Here is a 20,438-nt window from a genome sequence, read left to right as displayed (position 1 = left end):
TTTTATGTTTATCTCTGGGGAAGAAGCTGTTCCGGAGTCTATTGGTGCCTGTGCTGGGGGTTCTCAGTCTAAGTCATTAAATAAAAGAATATTTGTATACAGACATACAGTCCTAGTACTCAAACACTTAATTGATATCTAAAATAGACGTTGGTGCTTTTTTGCCTCTAACTTAAAGAACACATTTTTTGTAAGACTATCAAATAGTCAACTTTTAGCTAAACACGTTACATTATGTGTGAACGAAAACAATTCTGATAATAATTGGCCATGAACTTTAAATTCTTTAGAATGATTCAAAAGGCTGGCTATTTTACAGATTAACAGACTCTGCCAACACAAAAGCTGCAGATCATTGAAAACAATAGACTACAGAGTGTTTCAGTGTTCGTACGGGCGTCTGATTTGAACCTATTCTTTAATTTTGATACCAAAAGATCAGTTATGTGCTTTGGACTATACTCGTATGATCAAGTGTTTGCATTGAAAGAAAAGAATCTCAATAATCTACTGGGGAGGACTAATCATATTACCTCAGAGGTTGGGTGGGGTTTGAGCTATAAAAGGGTTCTTTGGTAATAATGTGAAACAACAGAGAGACGGGTGGCACACTAAAAATGTGTGTATATGAACTTACAATTATGATTTAATAAAATTAAAACACATGAATAGATGTTTGAAGAGCGTTTGTGCCCATTTCATGGGCAGTTGTAGTTTCTTGTTTTCACAATAATATGCAACTGGGTGGGCAAGAAAGATGTTTTCATCAGCCTGGGATGCAACCAATCTTCACATTATGGCTAGTAAAATGTCTAATGGATGGACGGCATGGTTGAAATTAAGCAGACTATCTCTTCTGAAGTGAACTCTTTGGAGACGTGGGAGTGACATTTAGTCGCTGAACACAAAGACCAGATCCAGTTCTGTATCTCTGTGTATCGCCTTTGCTCTTCTAAAGACTGCTTTTTGGGGTGCAATTATATTGAACAATAGGCCAAAGCCAATGGAGGACACAACCTGTTACCATGGAAATGATTATGATGGATTTGTGGATAGACACAGCAGGTAATTGGAAAAAGATTGATGGGTGACAGGGCGAAAGAGAGAGATAGCAAAGGATGGAAAGAGAGAGGGATAAATTACCCAAGCAGCTGTGGGAGTAGGGAAAGCCCTATTACACCCTATCTTTCTGGGATTTACAATTATATAATGATGCATACTCTCTCTCTCAACAAGTCAATAGGCAATCACTCTTTCTGGCTCTTACAGTCACACCCTCCTCTCTCTTTCCTACCCCTATATTAGACCTTTCTTGTTCCCCATATCCTGTTTTCTCCCTGTCTCCCTTTCTCTCTCTTGCCTCCAAAGAGAAAAGTGGTTCCATTGTGTATATTTCCTCTCATTATCACTCAGTGCAGGGAGGGTAAAGGGTAGAGAGACCCCCTGCGTGAAGGACATATACATTTGTGCAGGCAGTGTCCAGGGGATGTAAACATGTGTGGTGTCTGCATTGCTATGTTCTCCGTTTGTGGAGGAGCCTTGAGGGTAGAGCGGCTGGTTTATGATTGAAGGTCACCGGTGAGGAGCCACAGACCAGATTGCAAGATACGTTTCTCTTCTTCAACTGCTGCTATCAACCTGCCCTTGAGCAAGGCAATGGACTCCCAGGTGCAGCAGTGAGTCAGCCCAGTGGGCAAACATTGTACGCTGTTTTCTGTTGTGCAGCTCACAGAGGAAACAAGGAGAAACAATTGAATGTGAAAAACATGGCATAGTTGCTCTAAATGTCAATTTTAGAAATGCTCATTTGTATACTAAACCAATATTCCTGTTAATAAGAAGCATCTTGCATTCACTGACATTCTGTCTCTAGCTAAGTTTCCATCCACTTGTCAATCAAATTGGGGGGTGGTAGTAGCTCAGTCCATAGGGAGTTGGGTTGGGAACCGGAGAGTCGCTGGTTCAAGTCCCCGTACGGACCAAAGTATGGTGGTGGACTGGTAGCTGGAGAGGTGCCAGTTAACCTCCTGGGCACTGCCAAGGTGCTCTTGAGCAAGGCACCGAACCCCCAACTGCTCGGGGCGCCTTCTATGGGCAGCCCCCCCACTCTGACATCTCTCCATTAGTGCAAGTGTACGTCCTGAGCATGTGTGTGTAATTCAGGCCTGTGTGTAATGTGTGTAATAACAACAGAGTGAAAAGTGTAGTTTCCCCTTGTGGGATTAATAAAGTTAAGTAAATAAATAAAAAATTGGAAGTTTGACAAAAAAAACTCATGCAGATAAAGCCGGTGAAAGTGTTTCCATCCAACGACTTTAAAGCGAATAAAAACCTATGCGTAATGACGTCACATGCTGTTTTGCGATGCAATTGGTATATATCGAATTGATTTGAGACATTTTAAAGTGTTTACATTCATTTTTGCACTGAATCGCACAACATTCAAGCAAACATTTGCGAACAAAGTTTTTCTAGACAAAATGGATCGCGCCGTCTACCAACACACAATCAATATTACACTAGTTGTAATAGGGATTATGTGCCAGCTGATAGCGACCTACAGTATCTATAATAAGAAAACAACAACACTAAACAACACACATTGCTATGATGATGCCTTTTATTGTCCCTCCGGCACCGCTGTGAGACAGACTCTCTTTTTTGAGACATGTATCGCTGTTTGAGCGCCTTCCATTTACTCCGGAGGACGTCCCACGGCTTGTCGTAGCCTTTTGCTGGCCATTTCCTTTGCGGGTTCCTGATAAATTAAATTCAGAAAGTCTCTCGTCTCCTTGTCCGTCCACTTCCAACTGTCTGTGTTGACGCCTGCCATGTGTGAAAACAGAGCGGAAATTAACTAAAACTTCTTCTTCTTCGTTTTATGGCGGGTTGCAACCATAAAATGACCTAAAATTGAATCGCAATTCATTATTTATTCTGCAAATAACGTTTCCATCAGCGTTTATTGCACAAGCCGTATATCAATCAAGACAAAATCCGATGAGACCAAACATATTTCCTTTGAGTCAATATTCATGAAATTCCATCAAATTTTACTGTTTCCACTAGGCATTTTTCATTCAATATCACTTAGTTCAGAAAAAAACGTGTGAATGGAAACATAGCTTTTGTCAGTAATGATATCTGCCATTACCGGTTCTTGGAAGCAACAGATTTATGGACCAAGTTTATCTACAACCTGATGAGAATTAGACAAGAAGCAGCAACAAAATGGCAGCGATTCCAAAACATGAAGGCAGCACATCAACATTTATTTAAAAAAAAAGTTAGGCTAACATGACTTGATCCAATGATATGGATGTAACATTAACGCTACGTCGGCTGTCTTTTATGTTGCTGTTGGAAGGAGTGAGTAAAATCTTTGGGTTAACGTTGACGGTTAACCATCAAAATGTTCCACTAGATGTTCACTAAAGAATCGTGTTTCAACTTTCCTCTCAAGCTAATCTCAGACAGCGATGGGTATTTTAGTAAACAGGGGAATGTGTTATCTTCTGAAAGATTTGCACCATTTGAGGTGGGGCCCCGTTCATTCCTTGGAGAGTTGCTCAGTGGCGCATGAATCCGTCATGTAGCCCAAAGTTACCTAAATGATCAGCACTTCTTGCGCACTAGAGACCTCTGCCAGGCCAAGCCGGCTACTTAAAGGAAAATTCCGCTCGATTTATAACACGTAGCTCTGCTGTTTGTAAATTTGAAGTGCTGTCAGTAAAGAGAAAAACAAAACCAATCGGTGCTGCCTACACCGTGTTATCCTCCTGCTAGAGTTAGCACCCAACAGGCTTAAACAGGGCAAGTTTTTTAAACGCGTTTTTAGCCTCTAAACATGTTCAAAATGGCATTAAAAGTTTCAGAAGGGATTCCTTCTGAGTGAACACAGTGAATCCGACTGGTGTAGATGTGAGAGAAATGCATGAAAGTTGTGCTAATTCAGCTGTGTTTAGTTCCTGTGTTGATACTACAAGGAGTGCTTTGGGACCGTCTACAAACTACAACACAGAAAATGATACAAACATGTTTTAAAAAATAGGCATATGCTTATTTTTTAAAAGTAAGTGCTGTAGAACAAGCAGGAGACAAATTATAACTGAGGACAGTTTGGAGACACTACCTTATTTAATCATTAAATTGATAGCCTACATATTTTTGTTCAATCTCTTTTCTGTGTTGTAGTTTGTAGATCCAAGCTCTGTAACTGCCGTCTCAACACAGGAAGTAAACAGCTGAATTAGCGCAACTTTCATGCGTTTCATTCATATCTACTGGAGTCAGATTCACTGTCCCTCATTTATCAACCTAACGTATAAACCAGCGCAGATATGAGCGTAGAAATTTCTTTTACAACAGGCTTCACATGGAATTCATGAAACGTTCGTATCACACCAATCAGAATGTAAGACTGGTCGTATATCGATAAATGCAGCGGCTGGAAATTATCGTCATTTGAATATCACGCCCCAATATATTCTCGGTTTTGAGGCCTCGCTCCTACTATTTATGACATAGCCAGACATAATCCAGCTAAGAAGAACTTTTCAGAGGTAGAGATTGAAACCCTGACATCTCAGTTTAATTTGCAGTAACATGTGTCCTATTTGGCAGCCTAAAAACTGGTATTAGGCTGTAGGAAGAATGTGGAATAGAACGGGGTCACTGATGCCGTCAACAGTGTTGCCGTATTAAATCGGACTCCAGCTGAAGTTTATTTAATTTATACATCCTTGACATCTGTATGCTAAAGTCCTAATAGTAATATACAGGCTTATATTGCAGTCTCTTAGGCCTACATGCAGGTGTACCTACTGTATATTGAAATAAACACACGGTATCAGAGTTTATGCAATATATTTTTTTTTTTTGTGAGTTAGAGCCAGGCAACAGCTGTGAGGGAGAGAGCATGTCCTCCCCCCCCCCCCATGAAATATGTCGGACAATGGCAGAAAAAAGATAATTTACTTGTGGCCATTAACAACACTTTAACAAACAAAAACCTGAAGTTGTGCATCGTGATGTTTCCTGTATTGAATATCATTGCCAAACATAAAACTATCCCTTTTGAAAGCGAGGAGTCAAATCCTGTGTCCTTCGTATAGCCCCCAGTTAGGGCTGTGCTGGACACTGCTCTCTGGGCATCGGGTCATGGCGCCATCACTACACCTGTGACACCCTGTTTTCCTGCGCGATGTTGTGCCGAACCTCACAGGCTCAAACAATGTTGCAGACTTTTTCTGGCATGCATATTGGGGTCCTTGGTGCAAAACATCATGTCAAATCATCATATTGAAAACATGTTTTTGATTGTTTCTGTTTTTCTCTCTACTTTACTAACAACAGAGCTATGTGCTGGAATCGACCTGAATTCTTCCGCTAACTTGAATGGGGATTTTATTATTTTACTGTGCAGCTCTTTGATTCAGCTTTGGTGTCAGTGGTATCTTTGATTGGTATATTGTTAAGAGTATGATATGTAAGGTGCGTTGTTTCCAAACACGCAGCATTCACAGATGGCTCGTCCTTCCTGGCTCAAAGACACAGAGATAGCAGCGGTTGCTGAGCGAGCTAGAGAGTGACTGAAGCGAGGGAGCGCAGAACTATGCAGTGAATCAGGAATAAAAACTTTATTTCTGCTTTGTGGGAAGGTGCCACCTTGTATGGTTTTGCAAAGCTAAATCGTGTGTGTGTGTGTGTGTGTGTGTGTTGGTAAAACTTGTGCATTGGTATGAGATGCCGAGGGGAGTGACAATGGGGGGACTTGGGACCGAGAATGGGCTGCACAACATGCACACTTTTATTGGCTGGGGGTTACACACCCACGTCGTAACATGACGCACACAGAAAAATAAGCAGAAAAGAGAAAATACAGGCAGAAGGCCGAGTCTCTTCAAAAACTGACACGACTACACACTTCAGATCAGAAGTGATGAATAGGAAGGATTCTTATTGAAATGGTCTATACCATTGTCCAAATCTAGTATGATGGAGAATGTAAAGCCCCAAAATGGGTCCATTTTCCATTACTGAATATGGTTATTGTCTGGTTGTGTGTGTGTGTGTGTGTGACCAACGCTGGGTGTTGTGAGATTTTTCCAACACAGCTGATACTACACATGAGTATCAGTACCAAAATTCTCTTTTTTTTATAGATTTGACAGTGTGTTAAACAGATGTTTAAAAAAAAAAAAATGCACATAGCCAAGCACCACTCACACACATTCCCACCCACATTCCATGCACACACACATTCAGCAATCCAACCACCCACACAGATATGCAGACATGTTCTCAATTATATCATATTCTCAGATAGCACACAGGCATGCTGTAAATTTTATTCAGTTCCAACAGTTGTCCGCTGCTCAGAGGCCTACGTATCTTACTACGAGACCATACACACAACCATACCCACACTGGGTGACAATAGAGCAAAAATATCCACCTTTCTCTCTCTCCCTCTGTCCCTCTTTTCTCTTTCTTTTTCTCTCTGCATTGATGGCTCTGGTCATTTCAATGTATTTTCTACTGCCGCTCCACTGCTTTATTGTCTACTGATATAACGGCTGAGAATGAGGAGGGAGGATGGATCTGTGTCTGCATGTTATTGTGTTTGGTCACATGCAAGGTCTCATAAACTGTTTACCTCATTTTAAATTAAAGTATAGTAAATGGTAGACCACACTATGGAAAGCTGGATTTAGACCTGCATCAAAAAAACAAATACCAGAGATTGTGATGCCCTTATTAATCTTTTTTTTAGTAGATAGCACATTATGCACAGTGTATAGCCCAATTACCACATGCACTGCAAACAGTCTTTACCCTGCCGGCTCCCTAGTACGAAGTCTGTGTACTCTCTGATTGGGCCCAACGTGAGAGAATTGACAGCAAACAAACGGGCATGTAGATACTGACTCACACAACACCAGAAGAAAACAAACATCAAAAAGGCACTGGCAAAAGAACTGTTGGGCTCCAGGACGCTTTGGCTGCCCACTGCTCCTATGTACAGGATGGGTTAAATGCAGAGAACATATTTTGGTTCAATGTATGCCACTTTTAAGGGCTGACGCCGAAATTGTTGAGAAAATTCGAGGTAGAGAATCTGTTGTTTATGACAAAATTCCAAACTGGCTCTGTGGGGCGGGGTAGTCCACGCCACGTCCTGCTTCCAGCACGCTCTCCCAGCGCCACCCAACGCCTAAACCAGAGTATTTCCAGTAAGGGAGAACCCGTCGGAGACCTCTCTAGTTGTCGGCTTCATGTGTGACGGGGCAACCTGATTCGCTGGACATTGTCCTGCAGTTCATGTGACAAACGGCTTATATTAAGGTTCATATGAGAGAGATCCTTTCTTTTAAGGTTATTTTTTGAAGATTTTTACCTTTTTGTTATAGTAATAGTGGGTAGACTGGAAAGGGGGAGAGAGATGGGGGATGCCACTCAGCAAAGGGCAGCAGGTCCCAGGACCCTGCACCGCTGCAGGACTCCAAGGGGCAAACTCTCTTACTGGGTGAGCCAGAGGCCGCCCCAGATGAGAAAGATCCTTGATGGCAGTGCAGAAAATCTAGTCAAGTTTCCAAGAGTAGACATTTCTTATAGGTAGGTATGTAGGTAGGTAGGTAGGTATAAGCCCAGCTCATAAAAGTAGCCAATTCTGCATTCCATTAAAATCCTATTTCCTTCTTCTTGGAAATGAATTCTGCTTTAAGACATTCGAATTAGAGCCAAACAGACCTTGGGATTGTCAATATGCTGACAAGACCGTGACTGTGTTTACATGCACACAAGAAACCAGATTACTGGAACACTCTGGAATTTTTGGACACAAGGATAGGCCACAACAACTGTTCATTCCTGTTCTCCTGCACTGCTGCCACATTCCCTGCGGTGAATCCTTGTAACGAAGCCTGACAGCTATCACAGGTAAACCTTTTGAATTCTTTTCTCCTCAACCGTATGACTTGTGTGCCAAAATGACCAATTCTTTCTGTAAAATTAATTAAATTGTTCCATTGCAGTAGGACCTTATATGCAAGCACAATAACAGAGTCAATCTGTGAGAAATGTACAACAAAGGATATCTTAAGGATAACACAAAAGTTGTGCCTTACAGCCAAAATCCAAACTATTTCCTCATACCTCAGTCTAAAAGCAAAACAAAACTAGTAAGTTCCCAGAGGCCAAGATATAATCTCCTAGTTTATTGTTTTGTCTGAACTGAAGAGATTCAAAGCTGTAAAAAAGCTCACATCAGACAATTGTTGCATTTTCTATTTGAAATGAAGTGACCAAAATCCACGTTCTTATATTAACAATGAATCAAAGGATATGATGATGTGTTAATGGGGTTTAAAGTGATTTAAGTAGATTTGCGTACATACATTATCAGAAATATTCCCTTTAATACCTGCCAGGCTACATACCTTGTCACACAGATGTTTGAACGTAAAACTTGATATAACTTTATAACATACATGGGCAAATAACCAGGTTTCTCTAGCAGAAACCAACATTTGTTAATCAGGATTTCCTTAATCCCTTAACCTTGTCAAGGCAACCAGGTTTCTAATTTACACATCTCAGAAATGAGGTTACTGCCGAAACCTGAGAATAATCTGATCTCGTAAATGCATGTAAACGCAGCGAGTGTGTGACAGACACAGATCAGAGCAGAACATTTTGTCAGCCTGACACAGAGGTGATGATTAAGTCTGAGGTGTCAGGCTGTGGATTGGCCAGACTGTGTGTGTGTGTGTGTGTGTGTGTGTGTGTGTGTGTGTGTGTGTGGTGCGTGTTGGGGGGGGGGGGGGGGTGCAATCACCTAACCTACGGCAAACTCATGAGTGTGCTGTTTGCACCTGAAGACACTTCCTCTCCAAATTGCACGCTGACAACTCACTCACTCACACACACACACATTACGCTGATGAGATGTGTTCTAAAGGGCTCCTCCTCAGCAGAGGTGGCACAAGCCTTTTAGCAGCTACTTATGACCCTCCATCTCCTACAATACACACTCACACACAGGCTCCGGGCAACCGGCTCTCCTTCCCTCTTAATTCAAGGCTTGATTTCTTTCATCAACTCTGTCTCTTTCCCTTTTCTCATCTCCACCTTTCTACTCTGTTGGATACTCTTGTTTGTGTCAAATCCAATCCCTCCGTCCCTCCCAGCCTCTATCTCTCTCTCTGCTCCTATTTGCATCTTTGTCTTCTTTCCATTATCCTCTCTCCTGCCTCTTTTCTCCCCCTCTTGTTCTACCTCTTTCACCACTGACTATCTTCCTCTCCCGCTTGTATTTGCCTTCTTTTCTCGCTGTCCTTCTCCTTAAGTCTTCCCCTTGCTCTTTCTCTGTCCTCTATTCTCTGCTCTCTTTACAGCTCTCTTCAGTGCTCGCTCTCTTCTTTTTCGTCTTCTTCTCTTTTCCTCTACGACCTCTCACCCTCTATTTTCCCCTCGCCTTTCTCACTCCCCTTTTCTCTTTTCGCTGCCCTTTTCTCCTTCACTCTGGGTGTCGGGGCTTTGTGGAGGCTCTCAGCCCCCAGTGGGACATCCAGCGGGAGAAAGAGCTGAAAAGCAAACTGTGGGGCATGGGAGGGAGGGGAGAAGAAGGGAAGGACAGAAATAAAGGAGGGAAAGCGAGAAGCATGGTGGAAGAAAGGACGGATGGGAGAGCTATGTGAAGGAGATAGATCAAATGCAAATTAGTTTTCATGTTAAGCAATAAAGTGGGCCCAGCATTCTTTTTCTGGGCCACTTAAACTATTTGAGCATTGTCATGAAAGAAATGTGATTTTTTTTTTTTTTATTGACTTCAGGGCATCATTTACTTTCAGTACCCCCTCATTGCATTTTGCCAGATTTTTTGCTTGACAATTGGCCTCCTTTTATTAATTTAATTAGTTTCCAATAAGCAATTGGTGATTAGCCCAATTTAATGCAGTGGACGCTTTGACTGTGTCTTTGCCCACAAGAAACCCATTAGAGGCCCATACAGTCAGCCTACCTCTATATGCCATGTGGGACCCATTGGACCCATATGGACACCACACTGTGAATCCAGTTTAAGCCCGTTCCTAGCCTCATTTACCCCTGATAGGGCCCAACATGTGACCAGAAAATGTGCCAAGTGTGAACACATTTGGTTTTGTTTTTTTACGCCTGTAACAGCAATTTCTTTCTTTTCAGTAATGATTGGTCAGGTGACATCATAGATAGAAGAGGCCAAAATGCTGAAAGCAGCAGGTAATTATTTAATAATTAACAACTAAAGCCTGTGCCGTGGTCTCAACTCACTAGACAATATCATGGACTTTATATCATAAAGTTCCAAAACAGAATATGAAAAAAAACACCAAACATGTTTTTACCTCTGATTTCAGACATCCGCTCGGCTCCTTTCACTCCAACTGAATGGATTCCCATCAAATGAGTAATATTAAAAAATTGCGGCCATTACTTGAAAGCCAAAGAAATCAGTTTCTTATATTCTGTCTTCTTTTCTCCCAACCCCCCCCAATTCTCTCTTTTCTGGCCATTTCTCTCTCTGTATGGGCTCATTGGGCCCTGATTGGAGAGTGTGTGTGTGTGTGTGTGTGTGTGTGTGTGTGTGTGTGTGTGTGTGTGTGTGTGTTGTGTGTGTGTGTGTGTGTGTGTGGTGTGTGTGGTGTGTGTGTGTGTGTGTGTGTGGTGTGTGTTCTGTGATGTCTCTAATGGTGATAGGGATGAATTGAAGTGTGTGTGTGTGTGTGTGTGTGTGTGTGTGTGTGTGTGTCTTTTGGTCTCATCAGCCACCACACAGACAATGGCTTGTGTGAGTAAGAGAAATTGCTCGCCTGGTGTGTGTGTGTGTGTGTGGTGTGTGTGTGTGTGGTGTGTGTGTGTGTGTGTGTGCGCGCGCTTGGGTGCCCACATTAGCTGACATGGTACTTGCTTGAATGCATCCTTCTGTTTGTGTTTGTGATTGTTTGTAAATGTCTGTGTGTTCCTCAGTCCGCCATTTGCATGTTCAAACAGGATTAAGTGTATTGAGAGAATCAGCAATAAACAGTTCTTTGACAGGAGACAAATACGGCGGATTAGCATTGCAGATCAGATAACGCCAATAGGGGAAGCTAGCTCTCACTCTGTTGATGTCTTTGTTGTGTGTGTGCGTGTGTGTGCTTGTGTGTGTGCACGCATGCGTTACTATGAAGAACACCGGGGGTGAATCCCCTCCAAAATGTGGCTACAGTTTGCAACTTAAGTACCAGAGACCCCCTGAACTGTGATTGGCCAGCATGAGCTTCTACTTCTATGCTTAAAGCTTTAGTGCGCACCTGTGTGATATTAATAAACGTCTGTTACATTCAAGCCATTGCCAAATGAGTTGATGACTCTCTGTATTTCTCAGTAGAACTATGTTCAGAAGATTGTGGCGTCCGGCGACTTTCTCGCACAGAAACTCAAGTGAAGATAATTACCTCTTCTGAAGCGTCCATCATGGATTTTTTAATCCTCCGTGTTCTCCTTGGCTACTAGCAACTACGAGATGGAGGTGGGGGGAGGCTTGTGTCATGTGGACGTGCCAACATTTTTGTTGTTATTACTTAGCATTCCTCATGGGGGCAGCAGAAATGAGACACTATGGCTTTAAGGTGCTGACACACCAAGGAGATTATCGGCAAGTCCAACTTGTCTTTTTGGTGTGTCATGCATCGTTGCTACTCGTTGGCTTCTTTCCAGCAGACTCTTTGAAACAGCGTCAGAGACATCGGTGAAAGGAATCCTTCTGATTGGCTATTCAGCTTAAGCGAATCAGTGCACAAGAAGATAGTCATTAGTGAGGAAAGCAAGCAAACTGATTTCTAGAGGGCACACACTGAAGGCTCTTCGAATTTTTCATCTTCATCTCATTTGATCAAATACTACCTATAATGCTGGTATCGGTGTTGGTATCGGTGGAAATGTTATGGTTTAGGTATTTTGCTTTGTTTTCTGTGCCTTCTTATCTGGTATTTTGGTTCTGTCTTGTCTCCTTGTGCAATTTTCGGTCTGTATATTATGTCCTTCCCCCCTGGTCTGGTTTTGTGTGTTACTGTCGGTGTGTTCAACGTTAATCTTCCCTGCGATCCGTCTTCTCTCGTGAGTCTTCCCAGTGTCTGTGTTCCTGTTTTTGGTTTTCTTTTTTTTCATCTTGGACTTTTGGGATTTTGAGATTTGGGTGTTGGACTTTGTTTTGGCATTTTTGGATCTCTTTTGGCATCTCGCTGTTTTTGTTAAATAACTTCAACATCAACTCTCTCCTTCCTGTCTGCCTGTCTCTGCTTTTGGGTCTTCCACTTCCATGAATTGTAACAGGATTATCCTTTAAAATATTCTTTTAAGTACATAGTTTATTTATGTTCCTTTTCCTTTATGACTGACTGCCAAACTAGATAATGAAATTAAGTGCTACAGCATTCATTCTGTATTTGTTCATGTTTTACAAAGGGTTTAACCATTGATGTGTCAGGTAATTTTTCCATGGCTTCAGCTCTGAATGTTTTGACAGTAGCCTCGAATGTAATTGTAAATGGAGGCCACACGAAGTTTAGATACGCAATGATATTGTTACAATTTGTTCCTGTGACGTTTACAGTCTATGGTTCCGGCTCAAACACACAGAGCTCTGAAGCAGACCTGTGCGTCGCTTTGTGTCCACTCTCTCTGGAAATATAGAAATGGACTGCGCGGCTTCCATGGTCTGTGCAGCACTGTTCAACAACTTTTTAACATTATGTCATTTAGCTGTCGCTTTTCATTTAACTGTCACCAAATTAAAATAGCTATATATCAGAGATTGCACGCCTCTGGAACAACTTGGGGTTAAGTGTCTTGCTCAGGGACACATTGGTTAATTTATCACAGTGGGAATGGAATTCAGAGAACAGAGACCCAAACAGGGCCCGGTGTCTGTCAGACAGCGTAACGTAATGCCCTTCAGACTGCTACTTACAAAATATCACAACTCCTCCTAATCCAGAGAACACAGATGGGATGCGTTATATTTTGAAATTGCAGAATGTTTTGAACATGAGCTGAAATCTTACAGTCCAGTGGGATATTAATTCATTAAAATTAATTAATGTGTCATTTGCATGAATACGTGTCACATGCTCATTGAAAGGGGTTACTTAATTTGCAAAAGAGGGGGGAGTAAGTCATGCCTACATGTGTGTTGACTCAGCAGAGATAACAGTAAATGAGAAAAGATGATCTACAAGAGAATACACATTTGAAAAAAAGAATTACAGAATGACTGAGAGCCTTACTGCTTTATGTTTCATTATGTTTTTATACTATAAATGTACCTATTTTTCCTTTAAATAAAGCCATTTCCAGCACAAATTGATGCAGAAAAAGGTAGAACTAGGTGCTCAAAAGGTTCTGGAAGAGTCCCTGTCCTGAGCCAGGCCATACAACATAGCAATCATATCACATGTATTACTGTAACAGCTTTATGAATACAGCTGTATGAATACAGCTGTTACAGCTGTTACATTTACATTTACACAAGTTACATTTTGCAAAATGCACAAGTATCTGAGAAAGTAATAGTGCGGCGGAAGGAGCACTTTGAGGAACTCCTAAATCCAGCTAACACGCCCTTTATGGTAGAGGCAGAGCTGGAAGACAATGGGGGATTGTCGTCAATTTCCCTGGTGGAAGTTGCTGAGGTAGTTAAGAAATTCCACATTGACTAATCCACAGGGACTGATGACATCCATCCAGAAATGCTGAAAGCTCTGGGTGTGGAGGGGCTGCCTTGGTTGACACGCCTCTTCAACATTGCATGGAGGTCTGGGACGGTGTCTAGAGAGTGGCAGACCGGGGTGGTGGTTCCCACTCTTCAAAAAGGGGGACCAGAGGGTGTGTGCTAATTACAGGGGTATCACACTACTCAGCCTTCTTGGTAAAGTCTACTCCAAGGTGCTGGAAAGGAGGTTTTGGCTGATAGTCGAACTTCAGGTTGAAGAGGAACAATGCGTATTCCGTCCTGGTCGTGGAACAACAGATTAGATCTTCACTCTTGCAAGGATACTGGAAGGGGCCTGGGAGTATGCCCAACCAGTCTACATGGGTTTTGTGGATCTGGAGAAGGTGTATGACCGGGTCCCCCAAGAGATACTGTGAAAGGTGCTGAGAATCAGCACCTCTACATCTGAGGCCATGGTGCTCAGCAGGAAACCGATGGAGTGCCTTTTCCAGATAGGGAATGAGTCCTTACCCCAAGTAAAAGGAGTTTAAATACCTTGGGGTCTTGTTTGTGAGTGAGGGGAGAATGGAGCAGGAGACTGGTCAGAGAATCAGCGTAGCGGGTGCGGTATTATATTCAATTTATCGGACCGTTGTGATGAAAAGAGAGCTGAGCCAGAATGCAAAGCTCTAGTTCTACCGGTCATTTTTTATTCTTACCCTCACCTATGGTCATGACATACGGCCGAAATGGTTAATGTGGCTCGGGAAAGGGAAGTTTGGGGTCCCCTGCTGGAGCTGCTGCCCCCGAGACCGGATAAGCGGAACTCGGTATTGGACGATACATAAGTTCAGTTATCAAAATCACTATCTGGAAGGACAAAATAGTATCGAAACGCCTCATCTCTAAATTTGTTGTCTCAAACCCAATCTAACTTAACAAGGATGACATCATCAGGTCTATTTTGTCAGACTGCCTCCAGAGCCACAGAACACACTGCACAACTGCTTTCACAGGCTGAGTAGCACTCCTACATGACACGTAAAATCGGTTGAGTGCTTTTTTTAAATCATTTTTAGCCCAAGACAGGCATTGTGGCATCTTATTGCTGGTCAATCTGTGAACCACTCTGCTACAAGATAATGTGGGCTTTCTCAAGACAGACAAATGACCACATATAAACAAAGAGTAATTAACCAATCTGAGCTGTGAAAGAATTTTCTCCCTTTGGTCATCTGGAAAATTAAATCTGACAAGCAGTGAATTTGTGTGTGTGTGCTTCTATATGTACTGTATATCCACAGATACGTGTGTTTGTGTGTGTGTGTGTGTGTGTGTGTGTGTGTGTGTGTGTGTGTGTGTGTGTGTGTGTGTGTGTGTGTGTGTGGTGGTGTGCAAATGTCACACTGTTTGTGTGTTACATTTGGGAGTTCTCTCAGGTCCACCTGAGCTAGTTTTTCATCATCCTGGATCCCTGCTATAAGTAATGAAATAATAATAATAATACTCATCATAAAACATTTATTAACAGAACAGGCTATTATTATTCTGTTGTGGTCTCTTTGTGTTTGTTTTAACTGTTACGTTGCCTGGAACACTAGACCAAACAAATTTCCCTGTGTGGGATGATAAATTTGATCTGAATCTGAGGCTCACACACCTTTTTATAACTCTCTCAAATTAGAAAAAGCCAAACCAATTGTAGTATAAAACCATATATACAAATTTGGTTTTCATACAATTTTGTAAACTTTTGCATGGATGTAACATTTACCTCACTAAATTCAAACCCGGCATTTTCAACTATGATAGTTATTTACGATAGGCTGCTATTTACTGTGAAAGGGACCAAGTGGCCCCTCTCGCTGAGATACAAAGAATTAAAAGGCCCTCGGTGGCACTACAGGAGGAAAAAAAGTTCAACTTTATGCAAAATTCCTCTGATGTAAAGCGAGCGATAACCAGGCAAGAACCAGTCAAGCTCGTTGTGATTCCCACAGAAACAGAAGGATGTTGTTCACTGTTCGATTGGGATTGCTTTCAGTGCAGATGCCCTCTATCGGGACACAAACTGTACAAGGTTGGCTTTTTTGCGTCGTATCTGATGCTGAGAGCCATTGCCCAAGCGTTGGGAGTGACAATGGGTCCCAACAAACAGTTATTATGTTATCTTAACCGTTTCTACTGTTGATTACGTAACTTACTTACATTAATTTACGTAACTAACATCCTTACTTTAACCCAAAACACAATGTTTTCCTAAACTTAACTACCTGGTTTTGTTGCCTAAACTTAGGTTTTGTGTGAGATCACAAATCTGAGACTGCGGTGAAGTGTCATGGTTTGGCATGTAAAATTGACGTCAAGGGGTCTTGAAAGTCTTAAACCATCAGTTAATAGGCTCCAGGATACAGGAAATTACATCTACTCTGTTCAGAATTTTTTAGGGGAGGAGGCATATTTTCAATTTAACAAGTATTATATTCTCTATCTCATGGTAAAGATAGCATTGCATGTTATTCAGTCAATGGATCTATATCCTCTGCCCACACTGGTTATGCCACATGAGCTTGGCTCCACACTGGTTAGTTTGGAGCTGTGTTGTTGTTGCGTACAGCTCAGGACTGAGGTCGAGTTCAGGGATGTCTATTTTTAAATGTCATTCATCCCGAAATTGCTCTCTTTCTCTCTCAATCTTATTTTTTCACGAACTCAAATTCAATTTCCAAAACTAATTTGAGGAGCTAAAATTACAGAAAATAAATATGTTATCTCATCTTATGTACCCTTTCTTCCAGTGTTATGATCATAACAAGAAAATCCAGTCTGATTGTATCAACACACTGTTGTCACAATCTCCATTGATGTTATATTTTACATTACAATACTGTATTACAGTATATGTTCCAATTGAGGGATCCTTTAATAGGCAAATTGCTCCAAAAAAGTACGGAAAAAAATTATATATATATATATATATATATATATATATATATTGGTTATGTGTAGATACACTTTAGTTTAAGCTTGGCTCTGTGTTTACAGACATGATATGCAAAACCAGACTAATAAATAAACAATATCCAATCAGGCCCAGCTGTGAAATTGGGTTTAAATGTGACCCTTTCTCTTGTCAACAATGAATGAATGAATTAAATGTGACAGGCATGGATGGATTTTGTGTGTGTGTGTGTGTGTGTGCGTGTGTGTGCGTGTGCGTGTGCATGCGTGCACATTTGTGCAACTCATAATGCTCTATACTCACTGACTGATAACATGAAAAGTGCAAGGTGTCAGCTCCAACCACTCAATACAATTATCGGATTGGTTCACACACACACGCACAACATGTACATGTGCATTGATATTATTGACTTATGACCACATATTTATGTATGTACATGTGTAATTGCACATATACAGTGGCATGTTTAATATTATTGTTGCTGTCGGGCAGAAACCTTGTGTCTCCATGTTTTGCCATTTTAATTTTTTTTTCATGAGTTAGAGGTATTAGTCACCCTTTACGTCTGTCTGTTGGTTTGACAAATATTTAAATATTGAGGCGATTTAGTCTGACTTGTGTGTGTGTGTGTGTGTGTGTGTGTGTGTATTTGTGTCTACATATTGCAAATGTCATGTCTGTAGGAACTTTTTAATGAGGAATTTGTGATCTATTGTACACGGGTTGCACCTTCAAAGGCCAAAGCCGATCTCCAGTAGCAAATATTTGTTGTTTGTATTGTCTCCTCAAGTGTAACTTTCCATATCCTCCTCCTCTGCACCTCGCTGTAACCTTGACTCTTTTATTCTGCTGAGGATCTCTGCTGTTGCAATAATTTGATCACCCATTCAACAGGACTTAACCACGACCTGTGCAGGTATTTATTATTACTGCAAAGAAATATGGCGCTGTTTTACAGAAAATGTAATGTGTTCACAGCTGTGCGTTTTAGTATTTTCCAACAGCTTTGAAAGTGTCTCAGCTAATTAGAATCAAGGACTGTGACTTTCCTTTTCATAAGAAGGCATTTACTGGCTCTATTGACTCAGTTATCAGCCCATACACACAACACTTTTATTTGGAGATCTCTGATACACACACTCTTAATAGAACATGATCATGCTACTACTTATTATTAGTTATTTTATTACTCTTTCTTTATTCTAACATTCCTTTCCCCTGATCCCTCTAAGTTATTAAATGTGTAAGTGACAGACAGATGTGTTCATAGATCTATGTTCATACATGGATATTTATAGTGTTTATAGGTTCATGTGCTTGTGTGTGTTTGCCCACTTTGGAATATTACAGATACTGAGGTGTGTGTGTGTGTGTGTGTGTGTGTTTGTGTGTTTGTGTTTGTGTGTGATTTCCCGTGCTGTTGTTCTAGGTATTAGAATGAAATGAAGTGTGAAATAAGCTTTTCTTTCTCTGGAGTGTAGCTGTGGGTGGTCCCCCCCTCAAAACATCACACATGTTTATCACCTATCCCTCCACCTATCCTTCCATCTGTACACCCTCCCACCTTGCCCATTAGGCCTCCACTAAAGCTAATATTAGATAGTAACAAGGTGGGCAAACTGCTGATAAATAGGCCCACCAAAGTGAACGTGGGGGTATTACAGAGTTCATAACCCCTCTCTCATTTGATGGTAATCTGTTTTTGTAGGAGGACTAACTTGGACTGAATACTCAAGATTGTTTTTCAGAAAAAAAGCAGTGTGGATGTGGACTCCTGGTAGACTGAAGTGCTGCAGGGCTGATGAGAGAATGAGTTGCAGCTGGGCGAGGAAGGCCGGGTAACTGCAGGGCTGATGAGGAAAGTGGGAACAGGTGCAATCAGTTGATGGGGAAAGGAAGGAAAGTCCGAGGGCATCTGGTGGATGGATGGAATACGGCAACAGGCTTGTTCGAGATGAGCCAGGCCCGGATTTATGTCCGACTTGAGACTTGACAGTTTTGAGAAGCAGGCGGCGCAGATGCTCTGCACCGACTGCAAGACCCAGGCGGTGAACGTTAGTATGATGTTTGCGACAGTGACGTACTGTTGCATGTACTGCCGTCATGCGTGGTGTAGGAAGGGGGTTATTCAGTTATCAGGATCCTACGGCTGCATGGACCAGACCTGCCTGAACATATCATCACAAAGCAAGCTAATCACTCAACCAACATCTGGTCATTTCAAACCCTGAATGAGAAAATTTAAAGGCGGAACACAAGGCATGATGGGAAACGCCTGCCTCTCAGCTGATTTAACAGCAGATTGGTTCATATTTGCTTCAACATGATGACATTTTATATTAACTTTTTATTGTTTTTTTTCAATTGCTATTTGTTAGATTTAAAGGATTATTTTGTGCAGAACATGTGTTGTGTGGTTGATAGTGAAATTCAGATGTCAGATTACGGATTAGGGATCATCGGCATTCTGTTGTTCATTAGTCTATATCCTTGACGTTCCGCTTCCGGGATTGCTCCGGTGCCGCAGGAAATTCCGCCGGATGCATGTGTTTTCTCAGAGTCTGTTTCTTTCCGCTTTCTTTGTGATGGAATTTTAAGTGCAGGTGGATTTATGAGGATTATGGTTAACTGCTCCTCATATCTCTGCAGGGGAAATTGAGGCACCTAGCTAGACTATCTGTCCAATCTGAGTTTTTACTCTCACAACTATTTTACTCGCATGACTATTTTTACTATTTTCCGTGCGGAGCATAGCGTCGCTCATGACAATTGTGATTGCTTAAATGAATCGCCAATAAACCAGAGCATGTTTTCCTCCCATCCCTGAATGCTATGCTAGACCCTCCTCTGCTCTACAGAGTGTGGCTGGTTTGGAAAAAGCGAGACTAGTTGTTTATTAAAGGACTCATGGCATGACAATTTTGAGGTTTTTTCAAAATTAATGTGTTCCCCTAGCCTGCCTATGGTCCCCCAGTGGCTAGAAATGGTGATAGGTGTAAACCAAGCCCTGGGTATCCTGCTCTGCCTTTGAGAAAATGAAAGCTCAGATGGGTTGATCTGGAATATGGTAACCTTGGCCCTCATGAGGTCACAAGGGGCAAGGTTACCTCCCCTTTCTCTGCTTTGCCCGCCCAGAGAATGGGGCCCACCCATGAGAGAGAGACTTCATGGCTTTTAAATGAGCAAAGTGGCAGTTGGTCAAGGCCACACCCCAGGCTCCATCTTGCCCCCCCCCCCCCCCTCTCTCTTCCTCAAAAGCTATAGACTCAGAAATGGCACAAACTAAGGAAAGCTCATTGTTGGACTGACTCTAGTGGCTGTAATTCTGCCCCAAGGCTGAATTTTGGGAAAGATTCTTCAGATATGGTATTAGGGGACCACTAAGGTTTCTATGAAAGCATCCAAAGAGCACCACGTCATGGGACCTTTAACATCAGCAACAGATCGCATGCAGAACATTTTGACAGCTACTCTGTCATAATAAAAACTGGAGACTGTGTACAAGTTGATACATGGGTCTGATAACATTTTATTTAATTGGAAACAACTCTGACAGGATGTGACTGTTTCTGTGACTTCCTGTTCCCCCTGAAAGTTGCTGGAAAAGGCTGAAAACTCTCCAACTTGACAGCAGCTTTTTGTCAACGCTCCAGGCTGCGGCCGCCTGTTTGTGTCCACTTTACAGGCGAGATTGATGGTGCCTGGTAAGTAGGGAATGTGAAAATGGAGAGGAGGGAC

This window comes from Etheostoma spectabile, chromosome 12 (assembly GCF_008692095.1).
Source record: "Etheostoma spectabile isolate EspeVRDwgs_2016 chromosome 12, UIUC_Espe_1.0, whole genome shotgun sequence".
Lineage (NCBI taxonomy): Eukaryota > Metazoa > Chordata > Actinopteri > Perciformes > Percidae > Etheostoma > Etheostoma spectabile.
This window is presented reverse-complemented; position numbering follows the sequence as displayed.